We start from the raw sequence: 14,785 nt of genomic DNA on the forward strand, positions 1-14,785 counted from the left end.
CCCAACAATTCAGGGTTTAGAGATATCCATGGGTGAGTACAGGTGGTTTAATCAAATTTACTGAGTTACTAATTAAGTCACCTGTTCTCAACCATGGATATCTCTAAAACCTGAACTGTTGGGTAGCCTTGAGGACAGTGTTTGGGAACCTTTGCCTTATGCATATATTAAGCTGATTATGTGAGCACAGAAGATTATTCTGGTATTATAAGTCAGTATACTGTGTTTTAAAAGTATTTGTAATTTACCAAATAACTTCTGTTGAATCAGCAGTTGATTACTGCCACAAAATTATAGTGTCATGATTCATAACATTGCAATCATTAGGTTAGTAGGCATAATTTTTTAGTAATCTCATTCAGAGACATTGTAACTTTCTGTGGTTTATGGACTGCACCTGTTCCTAGGTAAAGCTAGTTACAAAGCATTAAAATAGTATCTGCCTTTACTTGTGAATGTGATATATCAAGTTCATTCTGTTAAGTCAGCAATTCATTACTGCCACAGAATAATGTTGTCTAATAGTATTGCAATCAATGAGCTCTTATTGCCAGGTTAGCAATCAAACTTGTTTATTAATCTTATTCAGAGAGGTTGTATATATCTCTATATGTTGTTTGTGGACTGTACTGGATTTTAAATACAGCTAGTTACAAAGCATTGCCAGTGTGTTTGCATTCACTGGTGTTTGTGTGAGCAGTCAATGATCAGTTCTCATGGTATACACACATTAATAAATGCAGTCTCTTGGTCCCTGTGACAGTATAACAGCCACCCTCATTAGTATGATAGTCTAGATGAATTGACACATAGTAATTAACACACAGCAGGCCCACATTGCCAACACATATTTCACCACATTAGCTTCCTCAGTGCAAACAAGATTGCATCCTCCAATAGGCCTATATTCATTTCTCTGGCCAATCATTTTATCAGTATAAATCACATGAACGTCTGAACCAATCAACATTCCTTACTAATCCATTACATCATCAGCCCTTGTGGTCAGCCAGCTGCCTGGTCACGTGACTGTCCCATTCCTGGTTCTGCAAAGACATCAATCAAAACAGCAAACAGTGCTGCTTAATCAATCCCTAAGACCTAATACATAAATCACCTAAAAGTGCATCCCATATGATCTCATTACTATTAACATTAATAAATGAACCTTTGTTGATGTTGTTATAATGTTCTTGTTACAGCTACATTTAACATTCTTTTATTTAGACATGACAGATAAACAACATCAATGTAAATATGTTCATTCCGTTAAACATACCTCCCAACTTTTCATGTTGTGGAGAAGGGACACTTGCCAGAAAATAGGGGGCATGGCCTATCAACAAGGGGCATGGTCCCACGGGAAATGTCATTGCTGCATGCCACGCCCCCATTTTCATCATGTTGGGGGCTTGCCCAGCACTCTGGGAGCTGCTGGTCAGGCCCCCAATGTCTAACAGATCTGCAATGTGTGCACAAGTAATCCAGTCACCACTGCTCAACTATGCAGAGCAGCAGTGTAAGTATTCTCCCCAACTTCCACCCCACCACGCGCAGGTAACTGCGGCCCACAGATGGGACAGTAATACGGGACTATCCTGATGAAATCGGGACAGGTGGAAAGCATGGCTTAAATAAGCATAGTAAATAATTAATATAAATGTAGAAAAATTAATCCTTACTACACAAATGATAATATAGTATAAGGATATTTATTGAATAATGCAATAGATTTCTACAATTGTCTAATATTTTTTACTTACAAATATGTATCCATATTAAATATAGTGATTGAAGTGTATAAATTATGTAAAGGTGATATGAATATTAATAATAAAATTAGATCATTGTGGCTATGATCAAACAAACTAGTGAAATTAATTATTGTGATATAGGGGTGAAAGTAAAGTGCCAAACAAACTGTTATTGGTGATCCTCTACATTATACTGTACCTATTCATAAAAAATAATAATATATAAATATTAGCTGCAACTCGTGGAGAATGAAAAATAAAAATTAATTCTTAGTGTCATACTATCTGTTGAAGCTGGATAATTGGCTGAGACAAGATCAGTTTAAAATTGAATCGTAGCGACGCCATCTTGCGACTGGCCGCAAGATGCCATCTTGGAAATGAGATCGCAAGATGCCATTTTGCGAATGGCCACTCAAGCGCCATTTTAGATAAACTCACAATTAAGTACATATGGCGATATTACTGTTAGCACCATGCGATTGCATCTTCCACTATTTCTCATATACACATTAATACGCACAATTGCGCTGTTAACTAGTCGCATATTAGCGAATGCATAAGATCCTGTATGAAAACGCTGTTTATTAGCTTAATGCGCATGCATCTGCCCCAAGTTAACTAGCGTCTTTATATCACACCCTGCATACTCACACATTACATAATCACATACAAGGTTCCATAAGCTTTAAAGTACAAGGACCAAGTTTGTTCATTTATTATAAATACTGTGAAATAAAGATTATTTGGTAACTAAGGTTTTCTACATGATAAGTAAGCCATGTTTGGTATTGTACTGATGTGTACTCTTTCAACAGTATTCCGGTATCATCAGTGTGGAGATCGCATCATGCATTCTCAACTTATGGACCGCAGAGACTTCAAGCAACAAAATGTACATTATATGACCAACTGTTAGGATTTTGCATGAGGCTGGAAACCAGAGACCACCAATTGTTAGAGGCTGGATTGTGTCTATTTGAATCAACATGTAAATGCTCTGTAACAGATGCATCCCCCTTGGGAACCAATGGCATCAGCAACAAACTTCTCTATTGTGTTGTCTATTTATGGGGGGGTATAAATTTGTGTGCTCCAACCCTGGGTTGTTAGTCTTCTTGCTGAATGCTGATTGATGGGGGTTTCTTGCTGATGCCTACATCTGGTCCAGAAGCGCTGCGTATGTATACTGTACTTGGGTCTGTATAATTCCTTTGCACTGAATTGTATTTGGATCAATAGCGTGTAACTGACTGTACTTTTACTTGAATAATACTTTGTGCTTTGGAACCACAAGTTCTAGATCTGGAGTCTTTATTTACTGTATGACTGCGTATGCAAATTAGCTTCATCCATAGAATGTATAGGCAGGATATTAGAAGGTATAGGAAGGAGTGTATAGTGGTTTAAATACAGATTCCTTATATCTGTGAGGTGAAATCTAGTGAAAATAAATATTATGTTGGATACAATAATATTTAATTCTAAAATATATTAATAATTCTAAAATATTTAATTCTAAAATATGTATTGTAAAATATAGCATACATTAATGTAATAATGTAGACAGTGATCTGTTTTAGTATAAATTCATCAATTTATAAATTTGCATCAATTATAGATAAATATATACATGCACATATAGGTCCTGATTCAGAGTTGGGAATAGAGAGAGAGATAGCACTAAACTGTGTAGCTGGGCAAACCATGTTGCAATGCAAGGGGTTTAAATACTTTTTTTTTACATGTAGGGTAAATATTGGCTGCTTTTGTATGTAGCTCACAAATATTGCATATCTTTATTATTACACTGCACTTTAGATGTCAGATTGGAAACACTCCTCCCAAATCTAAATCTCTCTGCACATTTTAAATCTGCCCCACATGCAGTGCAGCATGGTTTCACCAAGATTATCACTTGAGAGAGAGATCTCTCTCTGGACTGATTCAGACCCGCTCGCGAGTGCAGGACGCTCGCAAGCGGGTCGATGGTGCCCGAATGCGCATGCGCACGATGGAGGGAGCTCCGTCGTGCGCATGCACGAGACCCGGCGAGCGACGAGGAATACGTAGCTCGGGGTCTCGCATCAAAGGGGGCGTGCTTTCGATGGTGAGTGACAGCACGCCCCCTTTGGTGGGCGTGCTGGGGGCGTGGCTGCCAGACGGAGGCATTCCCATGGGCGCCCTCCCCAGCGCGCAGCGGCGCTGCATATCTTTTTTTTTTACCGGGAAGGGGAGCGTGGCCACGCCTCCCGCGATCAGGCCACGCCCCCTATTACCTGGGCCCACCGCAGCTCTCAGTGGGCCTGCACACACACATGCAAACACACACATCTAGCACTGACTTGCTTTCCTCAGGTCTTCTCTGGCTGTGACTCTGCCCCTGCCTGTGGCCCTATTCCCAGTCCACCCAGCATCTGAAGTCCTGGTCAGGCAAGGGATTTTTATCAACAACAGTTCAGGCAGTGGCTTACTGGGCACAAAGCACTACTCTTACTGGACACATAGCATCAACAACCCCCCCTTACTAGGCACACAGAAATGAAAAAAAACACCACAATTGCTCACCAGTAAACCACTTAACTTGGCACACAGTACCAGCAACCACCCATTACTGGGCAGAAGAACCCCCCCCATTACTGGCACACCTAGCACCAGCAACCTTACCCCCTATTAACCTGCACAATTTGAACCCTTTTCTTAATGGCCACTCTTTGCATCCCCCCTATTACTGGGCATCTTCTCCTACTTGCAAACATCCACATTCCTGTGCACACTTGGCAAACCCCTTACATGAGCACACACCCTCCCTGGGTGAACTTGGCATACTCCCTTACCAAGCACATCCCACTCCCTTACTGTGCACACTAGGCACCACCTTTCTCCTTACTGGGCACACTTAGCACCAGCAAACCCTCTCCGCTTACTGGGCACACAGCACCAGCAACCTCCATTTATCACACAGTATGAGCAAACACTCCCCTTATTGGGCATTTACCACCAGCAAACCCCTCCCCCCTATTAATGTGCTTGCTTGGCACCTTCTCTTAATTTGCACTCTTTGCATTCCCACATCTTACTGAGCATAACCCCCCTTAATGCACACACTTGGCACAAGCAACCCCCCTTCCTGGGTTCATTTATTGCACCCCTTTCCTGGGGTATACAATCGGGAATCTGGCTGCCTTAATACCGACAGCCGGCTTCCCAACTGTCATATCCCAGCGAGGGTGAAATCTATATCTAGACGCCTGTCATTTCCCCGACACCGGGAGAAAGGATGCCGGGCGCCGCGAGCGGACAGCCGCGGGGGGGAGGTTTAGGGCACCCGGGGGGAACTTAGGGTTAGGCACCCCCCCTGGAGAGTTAGGGTTAGGCTAGGGGGAGGGAGGGTTAGGCATAGGCACCCCCTGGGGGACTTAGGTTTAGGTAGTGAGGAAGGGGGGGTAGGGTTAGGTACTTGGGGGGGAGGTTAGGGTTAGGCACCCCTAAGGAGGGTTAGGGTTAGGGGGTTAGGTTAGTTTATACTTACCTTAGCGACGATCGGGATTTCCAGCGCTGTCGGGCTTCCGCTGCCAGGAACTCTGCTTTTGTCGGCCAGGCACTGCCGGTATTTCATACCGATTCCTTTCCTGGGCACCGTTGGTGCACTCACTCTTCCCTTACTGTGCACACTTAGCTCCAGCTAATAACAGTCTTCAAGTGTACACTTGGCACACCGCCTCTTTTCTTACTGAGCACACTTGGCACATCCCACTCCCTTACTGGGTACACTTAGCACAAGCAAACCCCCAGTGTCTCTTTATATACAGTGCGACAGCTCCCGGCATTCTATATATATATATACAGTGTGGAAGCAAAGATTCGCATTCCTGGGTACACTTGGTGCATCCCTTACTAGAGCACACACTTTCCCCCTGGTGAACTTGGCATACTACTTTACGCTACACACCTGGCACCCCTTTTCCTCCCTTACTGGGGACACTTGGCACCGGCAATACCATACTTTCTGGGTACACTTAGCACCAGCAACCACCTCCCCCCTACCCTTACTGGGCAAACAGCACCAGCAAACCCCCCTCATTAATCACACAGTACTAGCAAACACCCCTATACTTGGCACACCCCACTCCCTTACTATGCACACTTGGCACCTCATGCCTCCCTTACTGGGTACACTTAGCTTAGCACCAGCATCCCCCACTTTCTTACTGGGCACACTGGAAACACCCGGTGTTCACAATATACAGTGCACCAGTCCCTGACATTCTATATATACAGTGTGTCAGCACCCAACATTCTATATAAACAGAGTGACAGTGCCCTGCATTCTATATATACAGTGACAGCGCTCGGTATTCTATACAAATATACAGCAAACATCAACCTTCCTGAGCACATTTGCTGCACCCCTTACCTGAGCACACACCCTTCCTGGGCAAACTTGGCGTACTCCCTTACAAAGCACACCCCACTCCTTTACTGTGCACACCTGGCACCCCTTTCCTCTCTTACTGGGCACAATTGGCAGCAGGAACTTCCCCCACTTACTGGGTACACTTTTCACAGGCAAACTCTCTCCCCTAACCGGGCACTCAGCAGTAGCAACCCCCTTCTTATCTGGCACACTGAGAACATTCTGTGATTTATATATACAGTGTGACAGCCCCTGGCATTCTATATAAATATACAGCAAAGATCTGCCTTCCTGGGCATACACCCCCTGGAGCACACACTCTCCCTGGGCGAACTTGGTGTACCCCCTCCTCCCTTACCAAGCACACTTGGCACACTGCAATCACTTACTGTGCACACTTAGCACCCCTTCCTCCCTTACTGGGCACACTGCACATGAACTACTCTCACCTCCCTTTCTGGGTACACTGAGCATCAGCAACCCCCCTACCCTTACTGGGCACATTGGGAAAACCTAGTGTTCTATATATACAGTGTGACAGCCCCCAGTGTACTATACATGAACACACACCCCTGGGGCAAACTTGGCATACACTCTCCTCCCTTACCAATCACACCTCACTCTCTTACAGTGCACACTTGGCATATCCCACCCCCTTACTAGGTACACTGAGCAACAGCAACTTCACCTCCCCATTACTGAGTATGCCAGCAAATCCTCTCCCCTTACTGGACACACAGCACCAGCAACCCCCTCCATTAATTGCAGCACCAGCAAACCCTCCCCCCAATTAATGTGCTCCATTGGCACCCCACTCTTAATGGGCACTCTTTGCATCCCCCTATTAATTAGAGATGTGCACTGACCCCCATGTTTTGGTTTTGGTTTTGGATCTGGTATCCCCTGGTTTTGGATCTAGATAGATTTTGCCAAAACCTCACCTCCGTGTTTTGGATCCGGATTTTTCTTTAAAAAATCATAAAAACAGCTAAAATCACATAAAATTATCCCCTTTTTGTTCCTACAGTATTATTAACCTCAATAACATTTATTTCCACTCATTTCCAGTCAAGTTTGACCACCTCACAGCTCACAATAATTTTTTCATCTAGTTAAGGGCCAAACGGCTGCATCCAGCTAGATGGCTCAAAACTGAGTGATAAATAAAGTTGAGGACTGTGCAAAGATGAGGATTGAAGAATTGATAATTGGTGCAGCCCCTGGCTGAAGAATTAATAATTGGTGCAGCAACTGGCTGAAGAATTGATAATTGGTGCAGCCCCTGGCGGGCTGAAGAATTGATAATTGGTGCAGCCCCTGGCTGAATTGATAATTGGTGGTGCAGCCACTGACTGAATAATTGATAGTTGATAGTTAATTGTTGATGCAGCCTCCGGGCTGAGTAGTAGTGGAATACAGAGCTATGATTAGGAAGGAACCAGGCTAAAACAGCCTTGAGGCCTGGAACTCTTGGCAAGTTGTAGCCATTACAGCCTTGAGGGCTGGTGAGGAGTGATGACAGGAGACCTCTGGGCCGTGAAGCAGGATGCGGCCTTTGGGCCATGTAGTAGCCTTAAGGGCTGAGAACCATTGGCTGAATGTCACCATTGTGCGACTTGCGCCATTGGGTTGACACAGCAAGCAGCAATTGGTTCAGAATTTTCTTTAAAAAAAAATGAAAGGGGCATGCAGGAGATGCTGTCTGTGGCCATTACAATTTCTGGACATTCATAAACCATAACATTAAAAATGTCAGGCAGCAATGCCCCAACCAGCACATAATGAAAAGGAAAAAGGTGATAGATGGAATTGTACTTGGGCCCTCCAACCCACCCTGCCTCTTTTTCCTGCCAGTAGTGAAATGGACTGTATGACATGCCTATTTAGATGCTATCCCTAAAATAGTCATCCACCATTCTCTGAATGGTGACCATATCAGACAATGTCACGGTAGACATGTCACTCATTGTAGGCAGTTCTTTCAGACCCAACCAGATGTCATTAGATTTTGCTGACTGATCTGCTTCACCACCAGCAGTGGGTCTCTTAGGAAAATGCATTAATGGTGGACACTGGACACACATCTAATATCAGCATAGCTGTTATGGTGTCAGTAATCCACTTTTCAGCTGGGTGTTTGTTGTCATACTTGTTCGCCAATGCAAGGGACTGTGTGATAGTCAATTGTTTTGTTGAACTTCCTGAACTACTAAAAGTAGTCTTCTTCCTGGTCCCCTTCTGGGATGAAGATCCACTTATAGCAATAGCAGCAGCAGCAGCAACAGACGTAGCACTCAAGGATCCTTTTGAGGAGTCAGTTTTTATGATATTGGATGCAGGACTACTTCTGATCATGAATGATGATGATGATGATGATGCAGGTATTGGTGGTGGAGATTGCAGGTGCTTGGATCCAGATAGAAGGGAGCAGCTTGGTGACACTGGACTGATTGTTGTTTGTCTATTGGCCCTAAAGTTTCTGTACCCTTTCTGATTGGATGAATGCGCTGCAAGTGACATGGCAGTGAGGCGGTTCCAAGGTGGTTAATGGTCCTTACCTCTACTCAATGTTACATTGCAACAGTTACAAATGGCTTGGCAAAGGTTGTCCGGACCGGCTTGGCAAAGGTTGTCCGGACATAAGAAGTGGATTTTTTTATCCTTTCCCCAGGCATGTCAACAATGGGATTTTTCACAGCATGGGCAACAACTGTTGCCCGATTTACAGTTCTTACATAAACATCCTCGCCATCAACATCCTCATTATCCTTGTTGTTATCTCCAACTACATAAAAATCCTCCTCGAGCCATTCCACAGAAACATCCTCAATTTCTATGTCAGAAGGCACACAAATGGTGGAAGGAGGATCCTCTTCAAGTACAGTATTAGAAAGGTAAAGTTCACACATGGCAATCACGGATACACTTGGACTCTCCTCTGGGATGTCTGATTTTTTTTTTAAAGCACACAGTTGTTTCTGGTGTTTTACTCATTTTAACAATTTTTATTTTTTTGTATCTCTCCTAAAAGCAGAGTGGCTAAAATTATAACTAGAATTTGTTTGTTTATTTATCCTTTTCTTGCCACTTTGCGTAGTGAATGGCATATTGACAATTTTTTGTTTCTCTAAAGCTGACTTTGCTTTAAATTTTCTTTTGCTTTAATAGGGTAATAGTAGAGTTTTTTAGCCTAACTTTTAGGCCTGTAAGCCCGGTACATCAGCCTTCATAGATGATGTTGATGGCCTTGCATCGCCATCATGACTGCTGTCGACAGCTACAAGACTAGTTTGTGGATCCTGCTCTCCGGTCATGTGACTGTCGTCCATACTCACTACACACACAACCACACACAAAAAAAATGTTGGTTTAATATTTATTATTTTGGGCAGCAGCCCCTCGACAGACAGGAGCACAGCACCCTGCGCAGCTATTCTGATGACAGTGACAGCCAGGTGTGGCAGACACGCACACAAAAATAGTTTTATTTTTTGGGCAGCAGACCCTCGACAGACAGCAGCACAGCATCTCTGGGAAGCTACGCCGATGACAATGACAGCCAGTTGTGGCTAACACACACACAACTAACATTGTTTATTTATTTTTTGGGCTGCAGCTCTTGACAGAAAGCAACACAGCATCCCTGGGAAGCTATGCCGATGACAGTGACAGCCTGTTGTGACTGACATGCACACAAAACACATTATTTATTTTTTGGGCAGCAGCCCCTCGACATACAGCAGCTTAGCACTCCTGCACAGCTTCACCGATGACAGAAACAGCAAGGTGTGGCTGACATGCACACAAAAAAATATATTTTCAATGTTTGAGCCATCAGCCCCTTGACAGACAGCAGCACAGCTCCCCTGCACACCTACGCTGATGAAAGGTGTGGCTATCATGCACACAATTGTTTTTATTATTTTGGCCAGCAGCCCCTTGAAAAGATAGGAGTACAGCAACCCAGCGCTATGCCGATGACAGTGACAGCCAGGTGTGGCTGACACACACTAAAAATTTTTTTTTTGCAGCAGCAGCCCCTCGACAGACAGCAGCACAGAACCAATGCACAGCTACACCTATGACAGTGACAGCCAGGTGTGGCTGAAACGCACACAAAACATTGTTTATTCTTTTTTGGGCAGCAGCCTTTGACAGACAGCAGTACAGCAACCCAGCGCAGTTATGCCGATGACAGTGACAGCCAGGTGTGGCCGACACACACACTAAAAAAAATTTTGTTTTATTTTTGCAGCAGCCCCTCGACAGACAGAAGCATAGCACCAATGCACAACTACGCCAATGATAGCGAAATCCAGGGGTGGTGGACACGCACACAAAAAAATTGTTTATTTATTTTTGGAGCAGCAGTCCCTCGACAGACAGCAGCACAGCACCCCTGCAAAGCCATGCTGATGACAGTGACAGCCAGCTGTGTCTGACACGCATGAAAAAAAAGGTTTCTTTTTTATGCAGCATCCTTTGACAGACAGCAGCACAGCACCCCTGTGCAGCTATGCCGATGACAGCAAAAGCCAGGTGTGGCTGACATGCACACAAAAAAATGTTTATTTCTTTTTTGGGCAGCAGCCTCTCGACAGACAGAAGCACAGCACGCCTGCACAGCTTTGCTGATGACAGTGACAGCCAGGTGTTGTTGACATGCACAAAAAAAATTGTTTATTTTTTGGGCAGTAGCCCCTAAACAGACAGCAGAATAGCACCCATGCACAGCTATGCCAATGACACTAACAGCCAGGTATGGCTGACATGCACACAAAAAAATGTTTATTTTTTGGGCAGCAGCCCCTTGACAGACAGCAACATAGAACCCCTGTGCAGATATGCCAATGACAGTGACAGCCAGGTGTGGCTGGCACGCACACAAAATTTTTTTTTTATATTTTTGGGCCTGCATCCCCTTGACAGACAGCAGCACAGCTCCCCTTCGCACCTATGCTGATGACAGGTGTGGCTAACATGCACACTAATTTTTTTTATATTTTGGCCAGCAGCCCCTTGACAGATAGGAGCACAGCACCACTGCATAGCTATGCCAATGACAGTGATAGCCAGGTGTGGCTGAAACACACACAAAAAAGATTGTGTATTTATTTTTTGGACAGCAGCCCCTTGACAGACAGCAGCACAGCACCCTTGTGCAGCTATGACAGTGAAAGCCAGGTGTGGCTGGCATGCACACAATTTTTTTTTCTATCTTTGGCCTAGCAGTCCCTTGACAGACAGTAGCACAGCACCCCTGCATACTTACGCTGATGACAGGTGTGGCTTACACACACACAACTTTTTTTACTATTTTAAAAATGTGTTTATTTTTTGGGCAGCAGCCCCTCAACAGACAGCAGCACAGCACCCCTGTGCAGCTAAGCTGATGACAGTGACAGCCAGTTGTGGCTAACACGCACACAAAAAAACATTGTTTCTTTATTTTTAGGGTAGCAGGCCATCAACATACAACAGCATAGCACCCTTGCACAGCTACATCAATGACAGTGACAGCCAGGTGTGGCTGACATGCACAGAAAAAAAAAATCTATTTTTGGGCCAGTAGCCCCTTGACAGACAGCAGCACATCTAATCTACGCACCAATGCCGATGACAGGTGTGGATATCATGCACATAAATTTTTAGACCATTTTGGCCAGTAGTCCCTTGACAGACAGCAGCACAGAGCCCCTTCGCAGCTACGCCAATGACAGTGACACAGACAGCAGCACAGCACCCCTGCAAAGCTACACCGATGACAGTGACAGCCAGGTGGGCTTACACGCACAAAAATAAATGTTTTTTTTTATTTATTGGGCAGCAGCCCCTTGACAGACAGCAGCACAGCACCCCTGCGCAGCTACGCCAATGACAGTGACAGCCGGATGTGGCTGACATGCACACAAAAAAATATTTATTTTTTGGGCAGCAGCCCTTGACAGACAGCAGCACAGCACCCCTGGGAAGCTACGCCGATGACAGTGACAGCCAGGTGTGGCATACACATACACAAAAAAATTGTTAATTTATTTTTTGAGCAGCAGCACCTTGACAGAGAGTAGCACAGCACCCCTGCACAGCTATGCAGATGATAGTGACAGCCAGATGTGGCATGCACACACACATAAAAAATTGTTGACGGATGTGGCTATCATGCACACAATTTTTTCAATTGTTTTGGCCAGCATCCCCTCAACAGACAGCAGCACAGCACCCCAGCGCAGTTACCCCAATGACAGTGACAGCCAGGTGTGGCATACACACACACAAAAAAAATGTTTATTTATTTTTTGGGCAGCAGCCCTTGACAGACAGCAGCACATCTCCTCTGGGCATCTACGCCGATGACAGTCACAGCTATGTGTGGCTGACACGCACATAAAAAACATTTTTATTTATTTTTTGGGCATCAGCCCTTGACAGACAGCAGCACAGCACCCCTGAGCAGATATGCCGATGACAGTGACAGCCAGGTGTGTCTGACATGCAAGCTAAAATAATTGTTTATTTCTGTTTTGGGCAGCAGCCCCTTGACAGACTGCAGCAGAGCACAACTGTGCACCTATTCTGATCACAATGACAGCTAGGTGTGGCTGACATGCACACAAAAAAAATAGTTTATTTATTTTACGGGCAGCAGCCCTTGACATACAGCAGCACAGCACCCCTAGGCAGCTACACCGATGTCAGTGACAGGTAGATGTGGCTGACATGCACACAAAAATAATTATTATTTATTTTTGGGCAGTAGCGCTTGACAGACAACAGCACAGCACCCCTGCACAGCTACGCCGATGACAGTGACAATCACTTGTGGCTGACTAGGACACAGAAAAAAAAAATATTTATTTCTTGAGCAACATCCCCTCGACAAACAGCAGCATAGCACCCCTGCGCAGCTACGCCGATGACACTGACTGCCAGGTATGGCTGACATGCACACAAATAAAAATATTTATTATTTTTTGTTTAGCAGCCCTTCACAGACAGGAGCACAGCACCCCTGCACAGCTACGCTGATTACAGTGTCTGCCAGGTGTGGCTGACATGCACACAAAAAAAATGTTTATTATTTTTTGTTTAGCAGCCCTTCACAGACAGCAGCACTGCACACATGCACAGCTATGCCGATAACAATGACAGCCAGGTATGGCTGACTTGCATACATAAAAATGTTTATTTATTTTTTGGGCAGCAGCCACTCGAGAGACAGAAGTATAGCCATACTTACCTACCTTTCAGAATCTCTTCCCGGGAGAAGCCCGGGTAAGAGAAGCAGCAGGGGGCCGATGGGGGCGGGGCCTAATGAATCGCATCATTAAACCCCACCCCCTCATGGCAAATTTGCTGCGATTGGGTAAAGTTTACATAGGGGGCAGGGCCAAATGCTGTGATTCATGCAGAATCACATCTTAAGCCCCGCCCCCTTCACCGAGACCCGCGATCGCCGCACGTATTCTCCTCATTCTGCCCACTTCACTAGGAAGTGGGCAGAATGCGGGAGAAATGCCTACACTTCCGGGGGTGCGGGGGGTTGCGAGAAAAATCGGGAGCCTCCCGTGAAAACCGGGAGGGTAGGCATGTATGAGTATAGCACCCCTGCACAACTACACCGATGACAGTGACAGCCAGGAGTGGCTGACACGCACAAAGAAATAGTTTATTTATTTTTAGGGCAGCAGCACATCGCCAGCCAGCAGCACAGCACCCCTGTGCAGCTACGCCGATGACAGTGACAGCCAGGTGTGGCTGACACCCACACAAGAAAATTTTTTATTTATTTTTTGGGCAGCAGCCCCTCCACAGAGAGCAGCACAGCACCCCTGCACAGCTAAGCCAATGACAGTGACAGCCAGGTGTGGCTGACACCCACACAAGAAAAAAATTTATTTATTTTTTGGACAGCAGCCCCTCCACAGAGAGCAGCACAGCACCCCTGCACAGCTAAGCCAATGACTGTGACAGTCAGGTGTGGCTGACTCGCACACAGAAAAAAAAATATTTATTTTTTGGTCAGCAGACCCTCGACAGACAAAAGTACAGCACCCCTGCACAAATATGCCTATGACAGTGATAGCCAGTTGTGGCTGACACACACAAAAAATAAATATTTATTTTTTGGGCAGCAGCCCTCGATAGACAGTCACACAGCACCACTGTGCAGCTATGCCGATGACAGTGACAGCCAGGTGTGACTGATACATACACAAATAAAATTGTTTATTTATTTTTTATGCAGCAGCCCTTGAAAGACAGCATTACAGCACCCCTGCGCAACTACGCTGATGACAGTGACAGCCAGGTGTGGTTGACATGCACACAAAAAAAATGTTTCTTTATTTTTTTGGCAGCAGCCCTTGACAGACAGCAGCACAGCACCCCTGCGCAGATTCGCTGATGACAGTGACAGCCAGGTGTGGCTGACGCACACACAAAAATATTGTTTATTAATTTTTTGGGCAGCAGCACTCGACAGACAGAATCACAGTACCCCTGCGCAGCTACGCTGATGACAGTGACAGCCAGGTGTGGCTGACACACACAAATAAAATTGTTTATTTATTTTTTATGCAGCAGCCCTTGAAAGACAGCAGCACAGCACCCCTGT

Source organism: Taudactylus pleione, unplaced genomic scaffold (genome assembly GCF_031769625.1).
Source record: "Taudactylus pleione unplaced genomic scaffold, aTauple2 ptg000854l, whole genome shotgun sequence".
NCBI classification, from domain to species: Eukaryota; Metazoa; Chordata; class Amphibia; order Anura; family Myobatrachidae; genus Taudactylus; species Taudactylus pleione.